This window comes from Oncorhynchus tshawytscha, linkage group LG17 (genome assembly GCF_018296145.1).
Source record: "Oncorhynchus tshawytscha isolate Ot180627B linkage group LG17, Otsh_v2.0, whole genome shotgun sequence".
NCBI classification, from domain to species: domain Eukaryota; kingdom Metazoa; phylum Chordata; class Actinopteri; order Salmoniformes; family Salmonidae; genus Oncorhynchus; species Oncorhynchus tshawytscha.
The window spans coordinates 24,052,908-24,066,965 of record NC_056445.1 but is presented as its reverse complement, the minus strand read 5'-3'; the positions used below and the strand labels follow the sequence as shown (position 1 = coordinate 24,066,965).

At 42.2% G+C, this 14,058-nt stretch overlaps 1 protein-coding gene across 1 annotated transcript in view; it reads left to right on the top strand.

The window, feature by feature from the left end:
* The first annotated feature begins 13,068 nt into the window (after positions 1–13,068).
* LOC121839790 (proline-rich transmembrane protein 4-like) overlaps positions 13,069–14,058 on the top strand; it is a 40,495-nt gene continuing 39,505 nt past the window's right edge. The window contains exon 1 of the mRNA XM_042300473.1: positions 13,069–13,218. The gene's annotated coding sequence lies outside the window, so the exon portion shown is untranslated. The remainder of the gene's footprint in view (positions 13,219–14,058) is intronic.

The window sequence follows — 14,058 nt, the reverse complement described above, 5'->3', positions numbered from 1 at the left end:
CTTCAACGAGTGAGTAGTATATACCCGTGAGGTATCCTTCAACGAGTGAATAGTATATACCCGTGAGGTATCCTTCAACGAGTGAATAGTATATACCCGTGAGGTGTCCTTCAACGAGTGAATAGTATATACCCGTGAGGTGTCCTTCAACGAGTGAGTAGTATATACCCGTGAGGTATCCTTCAACGAGTGAATAGTATATACCCGTGATGTGTCCTTCAACGAGTGAATAGTATATACCCGTGAGGTATCCTTCAACGAGTGAATAGTATATACCCGTGAGGTATCCTTCAACGAGTGAATAGTATATACCCGTGAGGTATCCTTCAACGAGTGAATAGTATATACCCGTGAGGTGTCCTTCAACGAGTGAATAGTATATACCCTTGAGGTGTCCTTCAACGAGTGAATAGTATATACCCGTGAGGTATCCTTCAATGAGTGAATAGTATATACCCGTGAGGTATCCTTCAACGAGTGAATAGTATATACCCGTGAGGTATCCTTCAACGAGTGAGTAGTATATACCCGTGAGGAATCCTTCAACGAGTGAGTAGTATATACCCGTGAGGTATCCTTCAACGAGTGAATAGTATATACCCGTAAGGTGTCCTTCAACGAGTGAGTAGTATATACCCGTGAGGTGTCCTTCAACGAGTGAATAGTATATACCCGTGAGGTGTCCTTCAACGAGTGAGTAGTATATACCCGTGAGGTATCCTTCAACGAGTGAATAGTATATACCCGTGAGGTATCCTTCAACGAGTGAATAGTATATACCCGTGAGGTATCCTTCAACGAGTGAATAGTATATACCCGTGAGGTATCCTTCAACGAGTGAATAGTATATACCCGTGAGGTATCCTTCAACGAGTGAATAGTATATACCCGTGAGGTATCCTTCAACGAGTGAATAGTGTATACCCGTGAGGTATCCTTCAACGAGTGAGTAGTACAGTATATACCCGTGAGGTATCCTTCAACGAGTGAGTAGTATATACCCGTAGACGTGTCCTTCAACGAGTGAATAGTATATACCCGTGAGGTGTCCTTCAACGAGTGAGTAGTATATACCCGTGAGGTATCCTTCAACGAGTGAATAGTATATACCCGTGAGGTATCCTTCAACGAGTGAGCAGTATATACCCGTGAGGTATCCTTCAACGAGTGAATAGTATATACCCGTGAGGTATCCTTCAACGAGTGAGTAGTATATACCCGTGAGGTATCCTTCAACGAGTGAATAGTATATACCCGTGAGGTATCCTTCAACGAGTGAGCAGTATATACCCGTGAGGTATCCTTCAACGAGTGAATAGTATATACCCGTGAGGTATCCTTCAACGAGTGAATAGTATATACCCGTGAGGTATTCTTCAACGAGTGAGTAGTACAGTATATACCCGTGAGGGTATATACTGTTCTCTCTCCCTCTCTGTATGCTCTCTCTCTTCCTTTCTGGATGTTATCTCGATCTCTCTCCCTCTCTGTATGCTCTCTCCCTCTTCCTCTGTATGTTATCTCTATCTCTCTCTCCCTCTCTGTATGCTCTCTCTCTTCCTCTCTGGATGTTATCTCGATCTCTCACCCCATCTCGCTCTCCCTCTCTGTATGTTATCTCTATCTCTCTCTTCCTCTCTGTATGTTATGTCTATCTCCCCATCTCTCTCTCCCCATCTCTCTTCCTCTCTGGATGTTATCTCGATCTCTCACCCCATCTCGCTCTCCCTCTCTGTATGTTATCTCTATCTCTCTCTTCCTCTCTGTATGTTATGTCTATCTCCCCATCTCTCTCTCCCTCTCTGTATGTTATCTCTATCTCTCTCTCCCTCTCTGTATGCTCTCTCTCTTCCTCTCTGTTTGTTATCTCTGTCTCTCCCCATCTCGCTCTCCCTCTCTGTATGCTCTCTCTCTTCCTCTGTATGTTATCTCTATCTCTCTCCCCATCTCTCTCTTCCTCTCTGTATGTTATCTCTATCTCTCTCCCCATCTCTCTTCCTCTGTATGTTATCTCTATCTCTCTCCCCATCTCTCTCTTCCTCTCTGTATGTTATCTCTATCTCTCTCCCCATCTCTCTTCCTCTGTATGTTATCTCTATCTCTCTCCCCATCTCTCTCTTCCTCTGTATGTTATCTCTATCTCTCTCCCCATCTCTCTCTTCCTCTGTATGTTATCTCTATCTCTCTCCCCATCTCTCTCTTCCTCTGTATGTTAGCTCTCTCTTCCTCTGTATGTTATCTCTCTCTCCCCATCTCTCGCTCTCTCTCTCTCTCACACACACACACACACACACACACACACACGCGCGCGTCTACCTGCATAATCACGCTCACTGATACATATGCACTTTGCCCTTGCATGAGACATAAGCCATATGCTGGAACACGGTCGTGCATTTTAAGAGACCACACACACACACACAGTACACACAGTACACACAAACACACACAGTACACACACATATTGGATTTCCCTCCCTTAGATCGTCCTTATGAAAGGTTCCATGTACACTGTGACAGTTGTATTAGACCGTGGTAGTGGTGCCACAACTCAGTCACTTGGTTTCATATGCCTCTGGTGACCTTTTTTAGTTGACTAGTACACACTCACATACACAATGTACAAATAATATTATATTATTTCCAAAGTATGCATACATATTGCTGTAGGGAAGACACACACCTGTATTTAAGAAGCTTAAAGTACCCTCTCCTTTCATTTGACTGTGTTTGTATTCATGTGTGTGAAGGAACTGCATCAATATTCACAGGATATTTGCATATTGAATAGAATCCCATTACATTGTCCACAGATGCCAGCATAAATATTGAGACATGCAGGTGTAAAGCACACACACACACACACACACACACACACACACACACACACACACACACACACACACACACACACACACACACACACACACACACACACACACACACACACACACACACATAGATAACATACAGAGAGATGGGGAGAGAGAGAGAGATGTTATTATGTGAATGTATGTTCCAATGTACTGTGTGCTGTGTGCAAGTGTATGTGAGAGTGTGTGTACTGGTATACGCTTAACTGTGTGTTATAATCAGGGCTTCAAATCAACTTTCTGGTCCACTAGCCACTGTGGCAAGTACCAGACAAAATATTTTTGGGGTGCAATAATTACACCAAAACACAAAGACAATTGCTGAACATGCTTTGTAATGTCTCTAAAACAATAAATGTATTACTAGTAAGAAGTAACTAATGTGGTATATTTAAACAATAAGGCCTGAGGGGATGTGGTATATGGCCAATATACCGATGGCTAAGAGCTGTTCCTTTGTACGACACAACACAGAGTGCCTGGACATACCATGGCTTTCAGCCAATCAGCATTCAGAGCTCGAACCACCCAGTTTATAATGTTTAATTAAATGTTTTGTGACGTGAGTCTTTTAACCAAAATATCACAGATGAGACAAAACATTTCACCTACTGCCTTTAAGGTCGGGAGGTTACCGTGGTAGCGCGACTAGAGTCATGTTTGTGACTGTGACTTTCAGTCTGACTATTAGAAGCGTTGTCACCTCTTCCCTAGCATTTAAAACTCAAACATAGAAAAACAACCTAGCTTGTGAACAAAACAATGTAAATAGTCAAGAAACACAACAACACAGTCTCGTTTCAAGTAAATTAGACCAACTTTTATGCATGTGCGCAGTGCTTCTAAAAATGAATATTTCACTCAGCTTTTCACAAGCGCACAGCCAGGCAGTGTTGCAGCGCGAAGTGCTGAATAGGATTCGTAATTGACCAGCTATGAAACAAAACGGCAGAAATACTTTGACAGCAGCGTTTGCTTATTTATAAAACCCTCATAGTCCTGACTCCCCCCTGTCTGAGATATCTACTGCAGCCCTCATCCTCCACATGCAACAGCCATTCTGCCAGTCACATTCTGTTAAAGGTCCCCAAAGCTCACACATCCCTGGTCCTTCTTTTTTTCAGTTCGCTGCAGCTAGCGACTGGAAAGAGCTGCAACAAACACAAACTGGACAGTTTAATCTCAATCTCTTCATTCAAAGACTCAATGATGGACACTCTTACTGACAGTTGTAGCTGCTTTGCATGATGTATTGTTGTCTCTACCTTCTTGCCCTTTGAGCTGTTGACTGAGCCCAATAATGTCTGCACCATGTTTTGTGCTGCTACCACGTTGTGTTGCTACCATGTTGTTGTTATGTTGTGTTGCTACCATGCTACCAACATGTGTTGTCATGTGTTGCTGCCTTGTTATGTTGTTGTCTTAGGTCTCTCTTTATGTAGTGTTGTGTTGTCTCTCTTGTTGTGATGTGTGTTTTGTCCTATATTTACATTTGATTTATTTTGAATCTCAGCCCCTGTCCCCGCAGGAGGCCTTTTGTCTTTTGGTAGGCCATCATTGTAATTATGAATTTGTTCTTAACTGTCTTGCCTAGTTAAATAAGGTAAAATGAACATTTATTTTACTATAAATGTGATCATACTTGACTATTTTTATTCACAAATAGTGAATATGGACATTTTACCCGGCAATGGCAAAATCTGGTGGGTGTTCATTTTTTATTTAAGCCCTGGTTATAATGCATTATAGTAGCAGGTTGCAGATAGCTGGTGGATGCTGTTAGATGGCCAATAGAGATGACTTTGGTGGCCAGACTGATTCCCATTGAGGTAGAGAGAGATGGGGAGAAAGAGATAACATACAGAGGGAGAGAGAGATGGGGAGATAGACATAACATACAGAGAGGAAGAGAGAGAGCATAAAGAGAGGGAGAGAGAGATAGAGATAACATACAGAGAGGGAGAGCGAGATGGGGAGAGACAGAGATAACAAACAGAGGAAGAGAGCGATGGGGAGAGAGATCGAGATAACATCCAGAGAGGAAGAGAGAGAGCATACAGAGAAGGAGAGAGAGATAGAGATAACATACAGAGAGGGAGAGAGAGATGGGGAGAGAGATAGAGATAACATACAGAGGGAGAGAGAGATGGGGAGAGAGAGATAACATACAGAGGAAGAGAGAGATGGGGAGAGAGATAGAGATAACATACAGAGAGGGAGAGAGAGATGGGGAGATATAGAGATAACATCCAGAGAGGAAGAGAGAGAGCATACAGAGAGGGAGAGAGAGATAGAGATAACATACAGAGAGGGAGAGCGAGAGCATAAAGAGAGGGAGAGAGATAGAGATAACATACAGAGAGGGAGAGCGAGATGGGGAGAGACAGAGATAACAAACAGAGGAAGAGAGCGATGGGGAGAGAGATCGAGATAACATCCAGAGAGGAAGAGAGAGAGCATACAGAGAGGGAGAGAGAGATAGAGATAACATACAGAGAGGGAGAGAGAGATGGGGAGAGAGATAGAGATAACATACAGAGGGAGAGAGAGATGGGGAGAGAGAGATAACATACAGAGGAAGAGAGAGATGGGGAGAGAGATAGAGATAACATACAGAGAGGGAGAGAGAGATGGAGAGATATAGAGATAACATCCAGAGAGGAAGAGAGAGAGCATACAGAGAGGGAGAGAGATAGAGATAACATACAGAGAGGGAGAGCGAGAGCATAAAGAGAGGGAGAGAGAGATAGAGATAACATACAGAGAGGGAGAGCGAGATGGGGAGAGACAGAGATAACAAACAGAGGAAGAGAGCGATGGGGAGAGAGATCGAGATAACATCCAGAAAGGAAGAGAGAGAGCATACAGAGAGGGAGAGAGAGAGAGATAACATACAGAGAGGGAGAGAGAGATGGGGAGAGAGATAGAGATAACATACAGAGGGAGAGAGAGATGGGGAGAGAGAGATAACATACAGAGGAAGAGAGAGATGGGGAGAGAGATAGAGATAACATACAGAGAGGGAGAGAGAGATGGGGAGATATAGAGATAACATCCAGAGAGGAAGAGAGAGAGCATACAGAGAGGGAGAGAGAGATGGGGAGATATAGACATAACATCCAGAGAGGAAGAGAGAGAGCATACAGAGAGGGAGAGAGAGATAGAGATAACATACAGAGAGGGAGAGAGAGATGGGGAGAGAGATAGAGATAACATACAGAGGGAGAGAGAGATGGGGAGAGAGAGATAACATACAGAGGAAGAGAGAGATGGGGAGAGAGATAGAGATAACATACAGAGAGGGAGAGAGAGATGGGGAGATATAGAGATAACATAAAGAGAGGGAGAGAGAGATGGGGAGATATAAAGATAACATACAGAGAGATAGGGAGAGAGAGAGAGAGAGAGAGAGATGTTATTATGTGAATGTATGTTCTAATGTACTGTGTGCAAGTGTATGTGAGAGTGTGTGTACTGGTATACGCTTAATTGTAACAACAGAATGATAACATAAAAACAGACTTCAGGCCTACTTCAACAGCATCAAAACACTACTGAAATAGTTCCATGACAAAAGCGTATGTTATCCTGTGTTCTAATAAAAGGAACAGAGGGAAGGGGCAGTGGAGCTATAGATGGCACAGCTAATATGGACCGTTCCACTCTATTGTTTCCTTCAAACAAAGCAACTTTATGAACCTCACAGGCTGCCATTTATACTGTCCGGATGCAAGGAGCCTAGGGACGGGTCGGAGAGAGAGTGAACACACACACACACACCTAGGGAACACACACACCTAGGGACGGGTCGGAGAGAGAGTGAACACACACACACACACTGCCTATTCTCTGGGGAAAACGTCTGTCTACCTCCTCGTGTCCTAAAGACACCAGTCATTGTCGGGCAGTAGAATCACCCCGACACGCACAACAACTCCATCAGATACCAATCACATGAACATACCATAGGCCAAAAGGGACTTCCATATCTCAGCAATGGTTATTGTGTGTCAATGGGTTATGTTGTTGTCTTCAGAAAGTCAGTGCCTTGGTCAACTGTTCAATACATCTTCATACTGTACATACTGTAGATGTGTGTTGGGGTTGGATTATGATCGTTGTTAGAACCATGGTGTAGGCCTAAACACTGGCATTTAAACACACACACACACACACACAGGCAGATCAATGCTCGTTTGACTAGATCGCTCTAGACAGAAGCTGAAACTTCCAACGCAGACTACTACGGCCTCATGGGAAATATTACATTTTCCCCTCACCAGGGACCGCAGGCTGGGCTGGGAGCTCATTGCTGAGCCCCTGGTTACCATTAACATGCTCTGCACAGGAGGTCTACATAACAGCTGTGTGATGTTTAAAATCAAGCCCCTTTGAAGCTGCTTGTACTACTTAGGATTTGTATTACGGCACTATCAGAAAGGAGAGTTTGGGGGAGGCAGACTCATACGATGTTGTTACGAATAGTAGATATGAATTAATGAAGAGATGGAGCTGTAGCCAGGCAGGATTTGTATTTTTTATTATTTTTTATTATTTCACCTTTATTTAATACCCTAACATTGTTCCACATAATGGAAACAGTGCTCAAATTCATTGGTGTTACTTAAACAATCAAACCAGGAATCAATAACCATCAGAATCCATTATCACTATGTTTTACGATTCAGACATTCAGATCTCCCTTTCTCATAGCCAAATACAGTCCAAATAAACACCACAAATCAATGATGCCCACCTAGCGAATTTCCTGACTACCCTGACGACTTACAGCTACTTTTAAAAATGTATTTGGACATTTTTATCAACTTCTGAAAAGTGACTCAAAACCATAATGCACGCATTTTCCTTCTAAAAGACACAAACAATTTTCTCCGTCACAACATCATTTCCGTGGCGACAAAAGTGCCTTGCGAGTGATGTCATCAACAAGCGCTCAACCTAGACCCAAGCCACAACGACTTTCAATGAATTGTAAATAATTGTTGGCTGTCAACAGCAACAGTAGTACGTACAGGTTCGATAAACCAAACCTAATTTATCACATCTGTTGAATCTTGAATTAGAATTTACAACATCAATCAACATCTCTCATCTCTCCATTCGCTAATTTTCATAAGAACATTTCGATGGGCACAAATCTATCGTAATTGTCTCTTCGTTATTATTTAGAATTCATTAGATTTAAGTAGCTGTCTCGTCTTTGATTTAGCATTTTAATTACAACTCTATTCCCAATACATTATTCAAACAGATCATTTAGTGAACTGACATCGTCTTGCACCAAAATTCGCTCCGTCCTTATTTTGAGTTGAATGTATTAGTCTTTCAATTTGAACCAAACAAACTATTTAAAATGTCCAGTTTATATCTTATACAAATACTAGTGACTATAACTTTCTCTGCAAAACAATTAGTTTAATTACAACCAAAAACGTGCAGTTTGCAAGACAGCTCTGCTCACCACTATATCACCAACGCTATGGAACTGACTGAGAAACTCCGCAAATAGACCCATTTTACAATTGTCTGTATTCGTAACTCCGGCATTGGGACAACAGAAAATAGCCCTAATTTAAAAGCCCAAACTTTTCCTCAGCGAAGATTCTCATTAATCTCGCTCTCTTTGTATCTGACCCCTTTTTTTTTTACCAGATTGTCACCTCTGATCTTCCCCTTAGTTAAATTACAATCTTGGTGGTGACGTTTGAAGGGAGTGTTACACTCCCGGGCGAAATGTCCAGTTTCGTTACAATTAAAACATTTTATCTTTTTCTTTTGACTCACCTTATCCACTTTTCTCGACTTTTTTCCTTTTTCTACCTCTATTATCCCTCCCTCGGCTTCAGCAGGCTTCACATATATGGGTGGTGATATTGCAGGTAGCTCCTGCAGCCGTATTCTCACAACCACTATCTCATAGACAAGATTACCTCTGTATTCTTGGTATACTTGAGAAGGATATAGTTTGTTACCCTCACCCCCGCCCAATTGGCTAACTTTTTCATCTGCGGGAGCGGAGGGCAGCGCATCTTGGCTCTTTTTGGGTTTCCTCCTATTTTCACCCTCAACTCTCTTTTTTGCTTCTGAAAGCCAAACTCCGGCTGTGTGTAACCCCTGTTTACTCTGCTTTTTCAAATTTTTTCCACATTCCTTATGTATCTGTTTTATAAGTGATTCCAGCTTTTCTTCATTTAGACGGCCATCAAAATCGTATTTCTTTCTCCATTTTAGACCGAAATCAATGTTTCTTTTGTCTCTCTGTTCCATATAACGCTCGTCTCCCGTTAGTTCCGGGCCCTCCTTTGAGGATTTACTACCCATGTTAGTTAAATCCTTACCGTTACTAGTAGCTATGGTATTTAATCACTTATCTATGCCTTTCTATTTTTTACCTTCTATGTGTGTGTATTTCTATGAATAGGCTATTTACCGTTACTCAGTTACTTTAGTTGCTCTCCTGTCTGACTATGTGTGTGTATTTACCGTTACCCAGTTACTTTAGTTGCTCTCCTGTCTGACTATGTGTGTGTATTTACCGTTACTCAGTTACTTTAGTTGCTCTCCTGTCTGACTACGTGTGTGTATTTACCGTTACTCAGTTACTTTAGTTGCTCTCCTGTCTGACTATGTGTGTGTCTCTTTTAATGATAATCAAAGTGTATGGGTTTCTATATGTATTTCTCCTTTCTGGAAACTTCGTCTATATATTTGACTTTTGATCGGACATAAAATTTCACCCGTTTACAATTATAAGCTCATTATAAACTATTGTTCCTTGGGACTTTCAACGTTAATATCTCATATCTCACTTCTCTAGACTATGTTTCCCTCACCACCTCCGTGGATATTACTTTCTTTCAGTATTGAATAGGTTCAGTTTTCCCGTTCGCCTAGGTTACCCTGCCTTCTCACCAAGCCTAATTTATATTTAGGTATGTCTTTTGAATTAATGGTTATCCTATTTGTACAGAACGACCGTTCTATCTAACAAAACTTACTATATCCCTTCCTTCCTATATGTTTATTTGTGTTAGAATTCATTACCAAGGTCATTTCGAACCTCTTACCTTCCTTCCTATCGATTTTGGTTAAAACACAAAGTAGAAACCTAGTGTATTTGTTCAGAATATTCAAGCACCTATCATTGATTAAATCCAAACTCCTTTAGAACATTCAATCAAAAATATCTTAAATAATTCCTCCCAAATTTGAGAATAAAGACTATTTACCTTCATCCTGTAGACTGGGAAAAGCAATGCCGGTTCGATTCCATCACCTTCTCTGTCGCCCTTAGATCTTTATACTGGCCTGTTTTTTTAAACCTCAATCCAGAGGCCAGGTCTTTAAATAACGAGTCCAGACTCGTCCGTGCACGGCTTTCGGCTTTCCCTTCGGACGACAGAGGCAAGTTTGTGGAATCCGGCTCGAAGGACCAATTGTTACTGTAATTGAATTATACCAATGTGTTTTCATTAATTGAATTCCCTTAATCTATTTCATGAGAATTTGTAAGATTCTTGTTTGCATAAAATAGACGGAGACCAGTCTTATCAATAATAGGTAACAGAATTTATTCTCGGAGCACACTCCCAAATTACCAATCAAATCAGTTTATATACAATAACATGACGTCATTTCATTGCTCCTAAAATTAATCTCCTCCTCCAGACCGGGTCAAAGGGAACTTTAAAGGTTAACTCTGAGTTCATTCTGACCCCCCCAGCACATAGACAGGACACACAACACAACAGAATTAACTTTTGACCCCTCAATATTATCGATCACCGCTTAGCTGACAGTTCTAATTAACAGAAAACCTAGGAATGCACTACCTTATCTGAACTCATATTGTTAATCAGATATAATAAAACAGAGTATAAGTTTACTTAGTTACAGTTCCATTTAAAATGATTTGTTCAGTCATTTAATCATAATTTTCCTAACATTTCTGATTGGACATCTTAGATCTCAGATTGGCATCAAAGATAAGGCGGCCAGAGTTTGAAAAATTGACCTGAATCATGTCAAAGGTGAACTTCACAGACCTGGAGGCATGACATAATGTGAGGGTTTAGCGTGGTGTGTGTGTGTGTTTGCAACTGGATAGCAGACCAAAAGTCCCTGCAAGTCCCTGTAAAACAAGTAAAAATTCTCCCTCGTGGGGACATTTCCCATGTCTCCATGAGGACAAAGGCTATTTTAAGTTTACAATTAAGGTTAGGAGTTAGTGGTTAGGTTTAAGGTTAGGAGTAGGTTTAGGGTTACAGCTTAAGGTTAGGGTTATGGTAGGGTTGGGGAAAATAGGATTTTGAACGGAAATTAATTTTAGGTCCCCACGAGGATAGAATAACATAAAGTGTGTGTGTGTGTGCATGCATGTTTGATTATGTTCAATAGAGTACAGTCATAGCCAAAAGGTTTGAGAATGACACAAATATTAAGTGTTGACGAGGACAAGGCTGGAGATCACTCTGTCATGCTGATTGAGTTCAAATAATAGACTGGAAGCTTCAAAAGGAGGGTGGTGCTTGGAATCATTGTTCTTCCTCTGTCAATCATGGTTACCTGCAAGGAAACATGTGCCGTCATCATTGCTTTGCACAAAAAGGGCTTCACAGGCAAGGATATTGCTGCCAGTAAGATTGCACCTAAATCAACCATTTATCGGATCGTCAAGAACTTCAAGGAGAGCGGTTCAATTTTTGTGAAGAAGGCTTCAGGGCGCAAAAGAAAGTCCAGCAAGCGCCAGGACCGTCTCCTCTAATTGATTCAGCTGCGGGATCGGGGAACCACCAGTACAGAGTCTGCTCAGGAATGGCAGCAGACAGGTGTAAGTGCATCTGCACGTACAGTGAGGTGAAGACTTTTGGAGGATGGCCTGGTGTCCAGAAGGGCAGCAAAGAAGCCACTTCTCTCCAGGAAAAGCATCAGGGACAGACTGATATTCTGCAAAAGGTTTGGACTGCTGAGGACTGGGGTCATTTTCTCTGATGAATCCCCTTTCAGATTGTTTGGGGCATCCGGATAAAAGCTTGTCCGGAAAAGACAAGGTGAGCGCTACCATCAGTCCTGTGTCATGCCAACAGTAAAGTATCCTGAGACCATTCATGTGTGGGGTTGCTTCTCAGCCAAGGGAGTGGGCTCACTCACAATTTTGCCTAAGAACACAGCCATGAATAAAGAATGGTACCAACACATCCTCCGAGAGCAACTTCTCCCAACCATCAAGGAACAGTTTGGTGATGAACAATGCCTTTTCCAGCCTAATGGAGCACCTTGCCATAAGGCAAAAGTGATAAATAAGTGGCTCGGGGAACAAAAGATCGATATTTTGGGTCCATGGCCAGGAAACTCCCCAGACCTTAATCCCATTGAGAACTTGTGGTCAATCCTCAAGATTGATTGGCGGGTGGACAAACAAACAACAAAACAAATTCTGACAAACTCCAAGCATTGATTATGCAAGAATGGGCTGCCATCAGTCAAGATGTGACCCTGAAGGTAATTGACAGCATGCCAGGGCGGATTGCAGAGGTCTTAAAAAAGAAGGGTCAACACTGCAAATATTGACTCTTTGCATCAACTTCTTGTAATTGTCAATAAAAGCCTTTGACACTTATGAAATGGTTGTAATTATACTGCAGTATTCCATAGTAACATCTGACAAAAATATCTAAAGACACTGAAGCAGCAAACGTGGAAATTAATATTTGTGTCATTCTCAAAACTTTTGGCCACGACTGTACACTGCCAAAGTGTGTGTGTGCTTGCTAATACATTTGTGTCTGTTGTGTACTTGTAAGTATACTTGTTGTGTACTTGTAAGTGTATTTGTAAGTGTGTGGGATTGAGTGTACTTGAGATTGAGTGTACTAGACATTCTTGCCCGTCTAACTATCTAGTGGCCAGTGTCCACACTGTAGAGAGACTCTCCTAATGAACAATTTGCTCAGTGACGTGTGACCACAGGCATTGTCACAGAGCTTCACACTGGACTACTTATGCAGGGGGTTAGGGGCAGAAAGAGAGACGGGAGGGAGAGAAAGAGGGAGGGAGAAGAGAGGGAGGGAGAAGAGAGGCTGACAGAGAGGAGAGTGAGCAAGAAGAGAGAGAATGAGAGAGAGGGAGCCAACAAGAGTACGAGAGGGAGAGTGAGAGAGAGAATATAAGAGAGAGAGAGAATAGGAGGGAGGGAGAGAGTGAGAGAGTGAGTGCCTGGAACAGAATTTCACACACATTCACACACACAGGGAGACGGTTCTCTGCTGCAGCTCCCTGCTGGATTTAGTGGATTCACAACCTCTTCCTTTTCACTTGTGGTTGGGTGAGTGGCTCTCTTTTATTCTGAACACTTTCAATGGTGTGTGTGTGTGTGTGTGTGTGTAGTTTATGATCCTCATGTATAGAGAAAAAAGGTAAAGAGCTGTTAGAGAATGACACACACACCGTCACAGAGACGACACACTCTTCCTCTACAGCCTTTATAGGTAGACTCTCACTCTTACAGAAAAACACACTTTCTACAAGCTCACATTTGAGGGTGTCGATTCAGCTGCTCAATCTCTCCAGATGACAAGACACACACTCTTCTATTACAGCCTTTATAGGTAGACACACACACACACCTGTGTATACAAGCAATCCCAGGCATACATTAACACACACACACACACACACGGAGGCAGCAGCTGAGGCTGTTTGACTAGCATCAGGAGGAGGGAAGGAATCATTCTGGGCTAAATCTGCAGCATAGCCATGGTCAGCAGTGTGTGTGTGTGTTTGCCTGTGTTAATGTATGCCTGGGATTGCTTGTCTACATAGGTGTGTGTGTGTGTGTGTGTGTACATTCTGATGAATTTATGAACATGTGTATGTATACTGTAGAAATTAATGGCGTTCATGTCATCATGTGAGCCAGTGGATACTATAGGCGTGTGTATTGGAGTCTATACAAACATCCTCCACCTCTATAGCATGACAGTGTGTGTGTGTGTGTGTGTGTGTGTGTGTGTGTGTGTGTGTGTGTGTGTGTGTGTGTGTGTGTGTGTGTGTGTGTGTGTGTGTGTGTGTGTGTGCGTGTGTGCGTGTGTGTGTGTGTGTGTGTGTGTGTGTGTGTGTGTGTGTGTGTGTGTGTGTGAAGCACATATGTACCATTAGGATCAGC